Source organism: Microtus pennsylvanicus, chromosome 14 (assembly GCF_037038515.1).
Source record: "Microtus pennsylvanicus isolate mMicPen1 chromosome 14, mMicPen1.hap1, whole genome shotgun sequence".
NCBI lineage: Eukaryota > Metazoa > Chordata > Mammalia > Rodentia > Cricetidae > Microtus > Microtus pennsylvanicus.
The window spans coordinates 39,877,104-39,891,409 of record NC_134592.1 but is presented as its reverse complement, the minus strand read 5'-3'; the positions used below and the strand labels follow the sequence as shown (position 1 = coordinate 39,891,409).

The 14,306-nt window shown below is 41.3% G+C and overlaps 1 protein-coding gene across 2 annotated transcripts in view; it reads right to left on the bottom strand.

The window, feature by feature from the left end:
* Positions 1–14,306, bottom strand: part of Ppp2r5e (protein phosphatase 2 regulatory subunit B'epsilon) — a 141,698-nt gene that overhangs the window by 17,097 nt on the left and 110,295 nt on the right. The window lies entirely within an intron of this gene.

Genomic DNA, 14,306 nt, shown 5'->3' with positions numbered 1-14,306 from the left:
TCAACCAACCATTTCCTACGCAATCTACACAGGTCAATCCTTCTATGAGGAGGTTTTATCCTCACCTTACAGATGCGCAAACTGGAGTACAGAACTTAATTAACCTGCTGGTGGTGTCAGAGTGAGAAGCATTAGGACTGGTATTTGAACCCAGGAAGTGAATACCTTAAGTCCATGACATCCTGGGTTCATGTTCCAGTTAAGTCCCTCAGTTAAGGCCCAGGAAGATGAAATGACCTAACCCAAAGCAGACTCTGAAATTCCCAATGCCCCAGCAATGCTCTTGTTAGTCTGGGAGATTACACAGGTATACTCAGGGTGGAAGAGCTCAAAGCAGACATGTACTACGCCTGGACGTATGAATGGCATGCCTTAGGTTCTAGATCATTTATAATGTTAGCCACAGAATTCTAATAACATGGTCTCAAGTCTCATGCCATAAAACAAAAAAACAAGTTCAGTCTTAGGCCAAGTGGCAGGGGCCACTACATATTCAACCCAATCCCTGTAAGAAATCACAGGGGCCTTGTTTTTGCTATATTGACTACCGAAGACACAGGAAGAAAGCTCAATGGCTGAGAGCCAAGAACTATGCACAAAGCCCTGTGTTCAAACACCAGTGGGGTGGGGAGGGTCGGGGGGGTATGACCTGCATGTGAGCATACCTACAATGCAAGCACTTAGGAAGCTGAGTCCAGAAGATCTTGAAATTGAGTTTAAAGAGAGCTACATGAGATCTGGTGTCAAACAATCAACAACAACAAAATTGGTTGAATCTAAATTTATATACAAATACAAATAATCTGAAAGAGTCAAAGCAATCTTGGTAGTAAGAGGACCAAAGGACTCACATTTCTCAGCTTTAAGACTCAATAAAAAGTTACAGTAATCACGCGTGTGCTCCTGGCATGTGACAGATTATATAAAAACTTTCAAATTCATGCTCAGTTGGTTCCATGGGATGCCATGACATTTCAGTATGGAAAGAAACAGTCTTTAATCTATGATGCTGGGTCAACCAGAGCATCATATAACACATATAAAAAAGTAAGTCACACTTCTAGCTCATACTACAAATTCAAATGGACTCAAAATAGATAATCAACCTAAAGACACAAGTAAATGACAAATAGAAGAAAACTCAAGAATAAATCACAACTTCAAATCAAGTGGTTTTTTTTTAAAACCACTGCCAAGAAATGCGTAAACAAAAAGAGGGAAAAAACTAAAAACATATGTGCTTTAAAGACAGTAAAAAAAGATAACTTACAGAAATAAAGTATGTGCACAAAAGGCTAGCAGTACCCACAATATATAATCAACTACTAAATCTCAATCACAGCACAATTCCAACTGGAAGATAACAGGAGGCAAAAGAGGAAAAGTTCATGGGGTCCCACCCTTCCTTGAGGAGGTACAGTTTGTGACTGGTTGCTGGGGGAGGAGTGACATTTTTCTTCAGTGGCAGAGCTACTGCACTCCTGTAAGTGATCCTAATTAAGCTCACTGAGCTTACCGCCCAAAAGACAATATGAACAAGTGGGGCCAGTTGAGAAGACGGAGACACTCAGAAATGGAAAAGAGACAAAAGAGGGAAATGGGGGGGAGTGATCAAAATGTATTATATATGAGCTAGGGAGTGGTGGCACATGCCTTTAATCCCAACACTTGGGAAGATAGAGGCAGGCAGATCTCTGTGAGTTTGAGGCCAGCCTGGTCTACAGAGCAAGTTCCAGGACAGCCAGAACTATTATAGAGAGACACCCTGTCTAGAAATATATAAAATTATATATTATATGAAGTTCATTGTGTCTAAATAATGTATGCTAAAAAATTTCTGAGAAAATGAAAACAACTTGAAAACTGACAAAGGATGTTTGAGAAGATATATCCCAAAGAAGATATAGAAATGGCAAATGGATACATGGAAAAGTGCTCGATTTCATTAACCATGAAAATGCAAACCAAAGGAAGACAGCACTCATCTGATGCAGCCTCAAAAGGAAAGTGTTGGTAAAGACACTGGAGGCTTCCATTACTGTTGGCGAGAATGTAAGATGGTGCAGGGCGAAGACTGTCTGGTAGTTCCACAGTCCATACTTCATTCCCAAGTAAGTGACGGACAGTACAGAAAGCATATATCCATACAAGTGATTCAAAGTATGAAAAGTTGCACACACTTGTTCATAGAAGCAATACTAAAAACACAATGCCCATCAATAGGTGGGAGGAGGAACACTGCTCATAAAGAAAATGAAGAGTGGGGCTGGAGAGATGTCTCAGAGGTTAAGAACATTGCCTGCTCTTTTCAAAGGTCCTGAGTTCAATTCCCAGGAACCACATGGTGGTTCACAACCATCTGATGCCCTCTTCTGACCTGCAGGCATTCATACAGACAGAATATTGTATGCATAATAAATAAATATTTTTTTAAAAAAAAGAAAATGAAGAGTTGAGAATCCTAATATTATCATGATACAGATGAGACTGCCAACCATTGTGATAAATAAAGAAATCAGACACAAAAGGACATAAAATGCACGGTTCCATTTATATGAAATACTCAGAACTGGTGTAAGAATGATTTTGTCTAGAGATGATATAATATTCTGCAGGGATAGTTGCACAGTCCTGTAAACATACTTAAAATTACTGAATTGGAAGGCTGGAGAGACAGGGGATCTGGGTCAATTCTAGGCTCCAAGTAAAAAGCCAGGGGGCACATGCTTGCAATAGGATACGTAGAGCTCACTGGCCAGCTAACCAGTGAGCTTCAAGCCATGACAGGCACTGTCTCAAAGCAAACAAATGTGAATGGCACCCGTGGAATGACTGATCACTGGCTTCCACATGCATGAACATACATGTGGACACATACCTGAACCCTATGCATCCGCCCCATACATATATTTAAACATATAGATACAGAGTACTGAATTGTAAACTTCAAAAGGGCAACTTTATGTTACATAAACTATAATTTGACAAATCTGCTATTTTGTAGAAATGACAGTGGAACTTGGAAGCACTCCTGAATGTTATTAATTCTTAATATGTTCATTACCGTTGCAATAAAACAAAACCAACTCAGCATGTAAATAAAAGCTGCCTACCTTTGTCCTCACAAAAGGCTATGTGTTATGCAAGCATGATTGCATATAGTTATTCATACATAAATCCATGTGACAGAGATGTGAGGCTGAGTCTCACAGTATAGAGGGGATGATAATCATATAAACAAGGTTTTGTTTGAAGAAAGACAGTTCTGGGCAAAATTAATTAATTAAAAATAAAGCCCTTCAAATATGGCAGGAAGCAAAAACTGAAGGATAGTATTCTAAGTGGACAGCGAAACAGTGCACAAGCTGGACTTCGCAGTGCTTATCATCTCTCAGTTTGTTCTCAAGTGGGTATTTTGAGTAAATCTTTATTAGTATATATTAAGAGCCAACAAATGGGCAAGGAGGTGCCAGGGATATAGTGATATGCAAGTCAGACATAATCTGCTTTCACAGAGTCTAGTCTAACAGTGGATAAAAATAAACAAGCAGCATAAGTAGTTCAAGATGTTGTACAAGCGCATAATGGATTTATCTACTCTATTTGGAAGAAATACTGTAACAGAGAAGGCTTCTAGGGAGAGAGCTAGCCAACCCCCTCCCCAAACAGAGACACAAAAGAACTGGGACAAGTGTTTTTACTGATCAGCTTTCTGTCACTACAACAAAACACTTACCACAAACTACTTGTGAAAAAGAATGCTTTTTTTTATCTCAATTTTGAAGGCTGAATGTCCAAAATGACATAGCATACACAGCCAGGACTGCCCTTAACCACACTGATAAGGGAGTCATCAATTACAAATGACAAGGAAGTGATTACATTACAACTCCAACCAGGACAGAGAAAAAGAGAAACTTGTATCTTATAATCCCTTCCAAGAGTGTGCCCCAAATGACCTAAGGTTCTCTCACTAGTCCGTACATTTTAAAGTTTCCATATCATTCGCCCAAACTGCCACCTTGGGTGCCAACCTCCAAATGCAGAAGACCATGGGGGTGGGGTCACTTATATCACACCTAAACCAGTGCAATTTTCCCAAGGGATTGTGGGGTAAGGAAGGCAGCAGCCTAACCGACTGATGATACTCTCTGCAATAACTGTCGTATGGCTGCTCAAGTAGCAAAAAACAAGTATGTGTGAGCCCTTTCCTCTTGCCATGTGCCCCTTGCTGCTCGGGACACAGACTTCCAGCTAACTATGGGAGGCAACCAGTGAGTTAACAATTTACTTGCACAGGAACGCATTCTACTTAGAAAGGAAAAACAGGTGGCCTTAACAGGTCAGAAAGGAGAGGGAGGGGGTGTGTGCCTCAGATGTGCTCATTATCTCTTAGGTAAGAGACACTCAAAACTACTCAAGCTATCTAACCCATCTACTGCATCCCATTCCTTGGTCATGGAAATTAACCTTTTCAAGTTCTATTTTTTAATCTGGTTTCTACTTTAAGTGGTGCAACGGGGCTTAATGAGTAATATGCAACCAACGTAAGAAGAGGTTTGTGGGGGTGGAATGTTAGCAAAACCTGAATCAACTGAGCTTCTTGTATTGCTAATTTAAAGAGTTTAATAACTGTATAATTAAACAAAGATTATTTAACTAAATATTTCATTAGATTCTCAAAAAAAAATCTATTTTAAGGAGGACCCTGACTTAAAGCCTCTGCAGTGTCCTGTTAAATGCACCATCCTCTGCAGCAAAGAAAGACAGGCCTGGCTGCTTCCTGCTGGCCTGAACAACACGCTTCTGACAGCATTATGACAGAGGAAGCAGACATCGGAAGGGTAACGGCATGAAAGGCATTACCTTTAAAGGAGGTGAGGAGTTGGGTGAGTTATTTCGAAAACCTAACATGTATACAAAACAATTTAAGAAAACACCGTATCCCACATCTATAAATCATGACATCCCCAATATCACAGGCAACTTGTCGAAGAAAACCGAGAGTTTCCAAATTGATTACAAAACAAAGACAGACATGTCGACACGCTGAGTCCAAGCTTTACAAAACAACTTCCGAGACCAACAGAGATAAATTGTGTGATGACTTAGCTAAAAGCCCTGCTTTGAACCTTAAAACTAATCAATCTACAGCGAAACAGAGAACAATGAAGGACTTCTCCCTCCCCACCTCCCCTGACCCTGCCACCAACTTACCCACCACCACCTGCCAAACTTAGCAACCCTCACTCACCCCCACCTCACCTCCCACCTTATCCCACCCCCACCTCAGCCACCACCACTTTACTTACTCCCTACCTCCCCTTACCCACCCCCACTTCTCACCTCCCAACCCCACGCCCCCCACTTCCTTCCCCTAGCAGAGGAACCTGGAGAACAATTCGGACTTGTCAGACTTATGTGGGTTTTCCGACTTGGGAAATGGACAAAAAGTAGCAAGTTTCCTCCTGCTCATTCCACCAAGGGTTTCCATCTTCCCAGCAGGGAGGAATGCTAACAGGGTGCCAGTTCCCACCAGAGACACTTGCTTCAGAGGTTTAAGAATGGAAGGCATGCTCTCTGAGGACTCTGGTATGAGAAGCACCTACCAGGGCACCTTCAGAGTTTGTAGGCGTCAATACCCTCTGCACCCCGTGCCTCGCAGTATACTAAACACATCCAGTCTAAGGCCAAAGAACATGAGCAAGGGACTAGTCTCAGATATCAAATACTACTAAACAAAACACTACTGAAGTAATAGGATTAAGTGAAACCCTTCATACTTCAGTGAGGCCTTAGCCAGTGTTTTTCTCTAAGCTCCCAATTTGGGGTAAGGTAGATCAGTAGGTCTCTTCTAGGGTACACTGGGATCCTGAAGAAAGGCCTGCGGGCAGAAGAAGGACCTGACAAGGCCCTGCTCAATTATCCTACTGTGAGCCACCACCTACCGAGCATCACACTGCAAACTCAACATGTACACATGCACACCACCTACAGCACACGCAGAGAGTGGGCTCGGGGAGATGAGGGTAATTAATGATGATTATCACGAAGAATCAGTAGACATTCTACCAAAATGAGCAACTCAGAAGAAACAGCAACAATGCAAGGGGTAGGAAATATTTGCAAAAAAAGGAACGTTCAACATTCTCAGATACGACTATATTAGATTCCTGAAATAAACAAACAAAAAATATTACAACAGATAAATAATCTCAAAAAGAGATTTTGGAAACTTAAAATGTGATGGAAATAATTTTTGGCAGAAGGATGGTAACATTAAGACTGTCAAAATTAGCCCTCTGCAAGCAAGCAGAAACACTTGGAGGGAAGAAAACACCTGGACAATAACAGGTCCAGAAGCAGGGGCAGAGACAGGAGGCAACCAACCAACCCAGAAAGACAGGAAGATAACATAAAGAAGGTCAGTATCTAAGAAAGAACTCGGTACAATTCTCCTAAGGGAAAGGGCTATAAATGTTCCTCTCTAAACAGAGCTCATGAAGGGCCATGCACAAGAAATACAAAGATACACTATTCTGAAATTTCTGAAGTTAAAGACAAAGATCTCAAAAGCTTCAAGGTCTCTAACGAGGACAGCATATTGTACTCTACTCACTTTCTCAGTACCATCCCTGGAAGTCAGAAGTCAGTGAAGCAATTCCTTAAACACGCAGGATAGATTACCAAATTAATGTAAGTTTATAGTTAGTCAAATGTAAGTAGAGTGTGAGAGAGTGTGTGTGTGTGTGTGTGTGTGTGTATTTCTTAGAAAATAAGACAAAGATAAGTGAACAAATACATGTCCCCAAAGACTGACAAAGGAGGTCTCAGAATGATCACTGTGGATATAGTTAGGGAAGGAACTAGTACAGATCTGAATAGGATGAGCATGACTTCAAGGACGGAGGCCTCCAAAGAAGAAAAAGAGAACAGAGAGACTGGCGCACACGTGCGTGTGTGTCCCCCACAGAGGTCATGTGTGAACAGCACAAAGGAATAAAACCGAGTGAAACCTCCAACAATTGTTATCCTTAGGGTAAAGAAAGCTCTATGCTGGAAGAGGAAGTTAGTTTTATCTAAAAGGGTAGCTAGCGACCACACTTCAGTGGAAGACCACACATCCAAGAATATGTGGGCAGCATGAAATGGTCTTTATGGGTTAAAAAGTAGGGGAGGGTGCTTGAGAGATGGCTTAGTGATTAAGAGCCTATACTCTTCTAGAGGGCACACGTTCAATTCTAACACCCATATCAGGCAGCTCAGGTCCTCTACCGGCCTATGCAGGTGCCCACAAACATATTCCCATACGTGTAGACATATACATAAAAATAGTAAAATAAATCTTTAAAAAAATATTTATTTATTATGTATACAATATTCTGTCTGTGTGTATGCGTTCAGGTCAGAAGAGGGCACCAGACCTTATTACAGATGGTTGTGAGCCACCACGTGGTTGCTGAGAATTAAGCTCAGGACCTTTGGAAGAGCAGTCAGTGCTCTTAACCTCTGAGCCATCTCTCCAGTCCCCTAAAATAAATCTTTATTTTAAAATTGTTTTAAATATTTTTTAAGATAAACACAAAATTGGGTGGGTGGGAAAGGAACCTGAGAGAAACTGGGTGTTGATATGATCAAAGCACAGACAGAATTCTCAATCAACTAAGATGTTTTAAAAAGAAACATGAGTTGAGAGTGGTGGTGCACACGTTTAATCTCAGCATTTTGGAGGGAGAGGCTGGTGGGTCGATATGAATGAGGCCAGCCTGGTCTGAAAAAACTAGGGGATAAATATACGCAAACAGTTAGAAAATGAATACCACTATCTCTAGGGTATAAGACTATGGATTTGGAGAAGGAAGAAATAGAAGTTTGCTACTTTTCATTATAAACTATATAAAATATTTCAATTATTAAAATAGGCAATACTTTGATACTTAAAACTGACTTTCAAAGTCACTAATACTCATTATGATCATTAAGACTTAAAGCAAATTCCAGGACAGCCGAGGCTATACAGAGAAACTTTAAAAACCATTTTTAAAAAAGAAGGAAAGGAGGGAGGGAGGGAGATTAAGTAAAAATTACAGTTGTAAAGAAGCGTTTGCCCTGCCCTTCTCCATATAAAGTAGCAGTTTTGAGAACACCAGAAATGTTTGAGAAATGCATGTGTAATGGTGCAGGCTTATTAATTTCAACACTCGGGAGGTAAGTAATCCACATAGAGAAAAGTAGAGTGGGGTGAGGGTGATTTAGATGCACACAAGATGCTGCTGATTCTGAAGGCCTAAATTGGATCTGGTAGCAGGAAGGAACTGACTCCTGCAGCTGTCTTCTGACCGCTGTGCACCTCACATGTGCACAAGCAAACCAAAATAGTAAGTGTTTTCTATACATTACCTTAAGAAAGAAAATGTTCAAGTAGACAATGAATAAAATGGGTATTGTAATGTCTTCATCTGAAGTGACACCGTGCTATAATTCAAGCCCCATGTTTCTGGCTCTGTTGGCAATAGCTATCCTAAAATGAAAACCCGAATCCCTGAGAACTTCGCCCGGACCATGCGAGGCACACAGAAAAAACAGCCAGAAACAAGCAAACAGCCGCCTGGGGACAGGACTCTAGGAGCAGCTCAGAAGTACCTGCCTAGGTCTGGGTTCAATCCCCAGCAGGGAAGCAGGGAGTTCATGAATCTAAATGCTATATTGACGTGAGGTGACTATCAGCAGCCACCCCTAGAATATCAGCAGCCACCACTAGAAGGCATAGCATAGACAAGCCATCACAAGGTTACACGCTGGCCTCAGCATAGAGCACCTCTGACTTCAAGGCCCAATGGGTTTCAGTCACTCAAGTATGACACTCCCCAAATCACATTCTCCTCCTAATGTTACTCATTCTGTCCAAAAGAGAAAAGCACGTCATCATCCCCTTGATTGAAGAAAATCTTGTGATTACATTTTAATATAACCGATTTGATTTTTGATCAGCATTTGAACACAGAGCCTGTTTTATTGAATAAGGTACTAGGAGATACATAGGGAATGGCTACATAGCTCACGGGGGGGTGGGGGGGGGAGTGCTCCTTTTCAGAAAAGCATCAAGAATTCCAAAAGAAAGCAATCTGAGCTCTCAGAGACAGCCCACCTGCAGATGCAGTCTGCCCGGGAAGCTGCCCTGCAGGCAGCAGCTAGAGCAGCAAGTCTTAAGCCCTTTAAAATACAGGTGAAAAGATATTGTGCTAGGGCTGGAGGGGTGGCTTAGCAAGTAAGAGTGTATAATGCTCTTCCAAGGGACCAGGGTTCAAGTCCAGCACCCACAACTACAGCCCACCACCTGTAATTCCAGTTCCCAGAAGGAACCAAAGTCTTAAGCCCTTTAAAATACAGGTGAAAAGATATTGTGCTAGGGCGGAGGGGTGGCTTAGCAAGTAAGAGTATATAATGCTCTTCCAAGGGACCAGGGTTCAAGTCCAGCACCCACAACTACAGCCCACCACCTGTAATTCCAGTTCCCAGAAGGAACCAAAGGCTCTGCTCTACTCAGGCACTTGTACACACATGTCATACCCACACACAGATACGTAATTAAAAATACAAATGTACATTTAAGAACTAATTTTATTATTATTGTTGTATGTTATGATGGGAAGAAGAGGTACATGCCACAGCGTATTTCTGTGAGGATCAGAGGACAACTCTGTACAGACAGGCCTGGTGACAAGCCTCACTGACCCTTTTACAGGTTCTGAGCTAATGCTGGACTGAAGGTGACGCAGGAAGGGAGTGTCTCACTGTCAGCTGGTAACAGATAACAACACCCCTGGCAAAAATAGATTTTCTAAAGTCCTATTTGCTGTAGGTTCTGGGAGATAAATGTAAACATTGTGACATATTCAGGGAACTGGTTTGGAAAATATCTTTGTATTGGAGTGAATACAATAAGGCCTTGGATAAGGCCTCATGGAACTCACTTCAGGCAAGAAGTTAAAAGTCATTCACAGCTTGCTTTGGGCCATGCCCAATTTTATCTTGAGGTTTTAAATATACAATATCAAAGGTCACTTTTGAGGCCAAACTTAATGATTTGCATAATTTGCATGCTAATTATGTCTAAATATAACTGCGAATGTAAAGTACAAATTACTAAACAGCCATCTCCAGCAGTAGCTATGTTATAGGATACTTGACTTGTGTGTCTCTTAGCAACCATGGACTGTTTCAGATTTAGAGAGTGGTTGAAGGCAATCTTAGAAACACGTTACTAAAGAGCCAGTGATTCACCCGATGAAACAATCCAAGGTTGGCAATCAGTCTGCTTCTAAAAGGGGGGGCAAGGGCAGCGGCAGCTGGAAGAAAACATTTCCCAAGACCCCTTAAGCAGATGAAAATGATCTTTATTGAGAACAAATGTTCCATAGCTGAGGCAGGCTGGGAGCTTATGTAAATCTGAAAGCAACTCTGCCATACACACGGAATACTACGCAGTAGCCATCTTTGACAAAGATGTAGATGAGTACAGTTAAAAAAAATGATAAAGGTTCTGTAAATCTTTTTCATAAAATCACCATGTTGCTCAAGTAGGGCAGTCAAACATTTCCTGGATGAGTAACAAGGCCCTTGATGAAAACTTTCAAAACCCTGCAACAAAACTCAACGACACAGGTTGTTCTGTCTGGAAATCCACTCATAATCCAGACCTCCAGCTTCTCTTTATAAATCCAAGGAGCCAGGACATGTGCCTGGCTCACTGTCTGGTCCAGACGACACAGGCTAGAGGGAGTGGACTGCAGAGGGGTCAGTGCACTCTGCCTTCATGCCCACACTGCCTCTCTGTAAACATCTAAGCAGGCTAACCCAACTCTTCCATTCCTGATCCTAACACACATTCGGATACAACACTGTTTAGAAAAAAAATATATCAGTTGGCAATGTTGAAATGACAAAGAATTTAGAGACATAAGAAAACACACATGACATCTGAAAGAAGATAGACTAAGAAGAACCATCTAAGCCATAGGGTACCCAAGAATTTTATAGTAAAAGTCAGGTGTGAAATAATTATAACATGCTAGGCAAATGCAGGCTAATAATGGATAACTTCACACCTGAAGCCACTAAAGAAAACACAATGTAAAAAGGCTCTCAAAACAAAGTTGATCCTAAATTAAATACTAGTAGCATATAAGCAGTGTTTACTACCTTCTTGGGACTGTCCTGAGCAGTTGTACAACATTTGCTCAGTCATCCTGACAACATTATACAACATACTGTGTCTCTTTGATATCTCCTTTCCAGAGGAAACGGATGGACAGAGCAGTTGTGTAACTTGTCTAAGGTCATACAACGAAAACCAGCAAAGCACACTTGGTGACGTGTGCATGTATTCCCATGACTCAGGAGGCAAAGGCAGGAAGATGGTCACACATTTGAGGCCAGCATGGTCTACATGGCAAATTCCAGGCCAGCCAGGGTGACACAGTGAGACTCTATTCTAAACAAATAACAAGTAAGACTGAACTCAAATCAGCCTCCACACTTGACAACCAATCCACTCTGTTTCTTGATAAAAAGCCCTTGAGACACCACAGAAAGCAAGCTCAGATTTTAAGAGGCATACCCACATGCTGAAAGGAAGAAAAAAAAACAATGAATACTCATCATAAAAGGGCAGAATCCTACAAAAATATAGTCTCAGGAAGGCTGATACACAGTAAGCAGAGGTTTATGAAAAACGCAAAGCAAAGTAAGAATGCACTTGCAGCAGAAACCTCTTCCTGACGGTTATGGCATATACAATTCTTCTAAATGCAAAACCAGCTAGGTAAGTCACAGAGTGGGAAGACAGTCACACCTCTTTCTGACGGTTATGGCATATACAATTCTTCTAAATGCAAAACCAGCTAGGTAAGTCACAGAGTGGGAAGACAGTCACACCCACCCCACAATTACCAACAATCTGGTCTATTTCCTTCCAAAACTGTTAGTGCATAACGCTATAGTTAACAGTGCCCCCCCCCCCCCAACTCATATTTTGGAAACTTGCTCCTCAATACCACAGAGGTAGAACCATCTGGGAGGAGCTGAGATAGCAACAGTACCCATGAGTGCAGTCACACAATGATACACATGTTGTCTGGGGAAGGCCCAGCTCTCACCCTTTACCTTCCACCCTTGCCACGTGAGAACACAGACAGATGCTTGCCAGATGTCAGCACATGGATTTTTGAACTGCCCAATCTCCAGATTTGTGAAAAGCAAATTTCTGCTCTTTAAAAATTATCCAGTCTCAAATAAGGCAGTTTCTGTCTCAACCACATATCTGCTCTCAATTTTACACCATGATCCAAAAATAGTAAATAGAAAATTCCAGAAATAATTCCTAAGTTTTAAATAGCCATTTTGAGGGATTATCATAAGAAAGCTTCAGCGTCCCACTGCCTCCGACCCCAAACGTGAATCGCTCTTTATCCACGGAGGGTCACTCAGTGGCCATCATCACTCTATCGCAGTGCTTGCATACAGGGGTCAATGCTGTCTGTGGCTTCAAGCATTCACTGGGGAGCTTGAAGTACAACACGTACATAAATGAGAGAGGTCCTGCAGAGGCACACCAATGCACTAAGACAAAAACCAGACATGCCTTTCCCCTAAAATAACAGACAAGACGTACAAACTATGGGATTCTATAACATGCACGCACCATTTCAAAACATATCCTGTGTGCCACTGCTCACATTCTTTTTACTAACTAATGAATATTCTGCTATGTGAAAGTCTATAGTTTTTTCAACCAACTCCTGATGAAGACCTATTAAGTTTTTTTCTAATGGTGTAATCATCAACAATGGAGCATTCAGTATCTCTGTAGACACATCTGGTTGTGTCTGATGGAACTGCTGGGTCAACACTTGTCAGAATACTATTTCCTCCAGAGCTCGACCATTTTAATGACCAGATGCTGTGTAGGAGGTCCTTCTGTTTGTGTGTTGCTTTCATTGGTTAATGAATAAAGATACGGACTTGGCCTAGTTGATAGGGCAGAACTTAGGTAGGCAGGGAAGACAGAACTGAATGCTGGAAGAAAGAAAGGCGGAGTTGGGAAGAGACACCATGGAGCCACCAGAGACAGACATGCCGAATCTTTCCCGGTAAGCCACTGCCATGTGGCGATACACAGATTAATAGAAATGGATTAAACTGAGATGTAAGAGTTCGCCAATAAGAAGTTAGAGCTAATGGGCCAAGCAGTGTTTTAATTAATACAGTTTATGTGTGGTTATTTCAGGGCTAAGCTAAACAAGCGGGTCTCTCCTGTAACAAGATGCCATGTGTATCTGTCTGTCAACTCAGTGGCACTTATCTTCTGATGGATTTTGGCTTACTCAGAAGACTCCCCTCCATCTTCTGCTGTATTTCCTTCTCCTGTCCCAACACCATGGTTTAAATTAATACACCTTAATAGATTATCTTTTTTTCTTGCAGTCCTAAGAACTATTTATTATCTAAAGCATCCTATTGGTGGATATTGGTATACCATGAACCATGAAGTTTTTAACTGAAAAAAAAAATAGAATTTTAATTAGGACTATGCTAGCCAGACAAGGCAGTGCACACCTCTAATCCCAGCACTCAGGAGGCAGACTTAGGTGGATCTCTGAGTTTGAAGCCAGCTTTGGCTACAAAATGAATTCCAGAATGATGGCAAATTTATTACCACCTAGGAATATATTGCATTCCAACATTCATTCAAGCCTGCTTTTTATACTTGTACTATAAGTTTCACACAGATTTAAAAATTTGTTTCAAATTGGGATACAGCTTAGTAGTGAAACATATGCTTAGCCAATGTGAGGTCTTGTGTTAAATTCACAGCACTAAAAGAATATTCAAAAGGTTTGAATATTCAAAAGGTTCATTCTAATATTAAGCTAATATTAGAATCAAACATACATTGTGATATGAAAAGGGTCTGAAAGGATATTTCATAACAATGTGATTTCCCAGATGGAACCAGCAAGTGACCTGTACAAGTCATTCCATAGCAAGCCCGCTTGTGACATAACACAAGAAGACACTAAGTCTCAGAGGCATCAACAATGTGTTTACATTGAAGGTAAGAACTCACTGTATCCAGACTCCCAAATGAACAAAGCAGATCAAGCAACAGCATTTGGGTTGTGTCTCTATTTTGCCTTCTACCATCCTGCTCTTCCTGCAATCTACACGGTGAATGAGTAGACTAGAGCTTAGGAATCAAATATCAACACTTGCTGGCAGTCACACCGCAAGTACAAAGAAGAGCC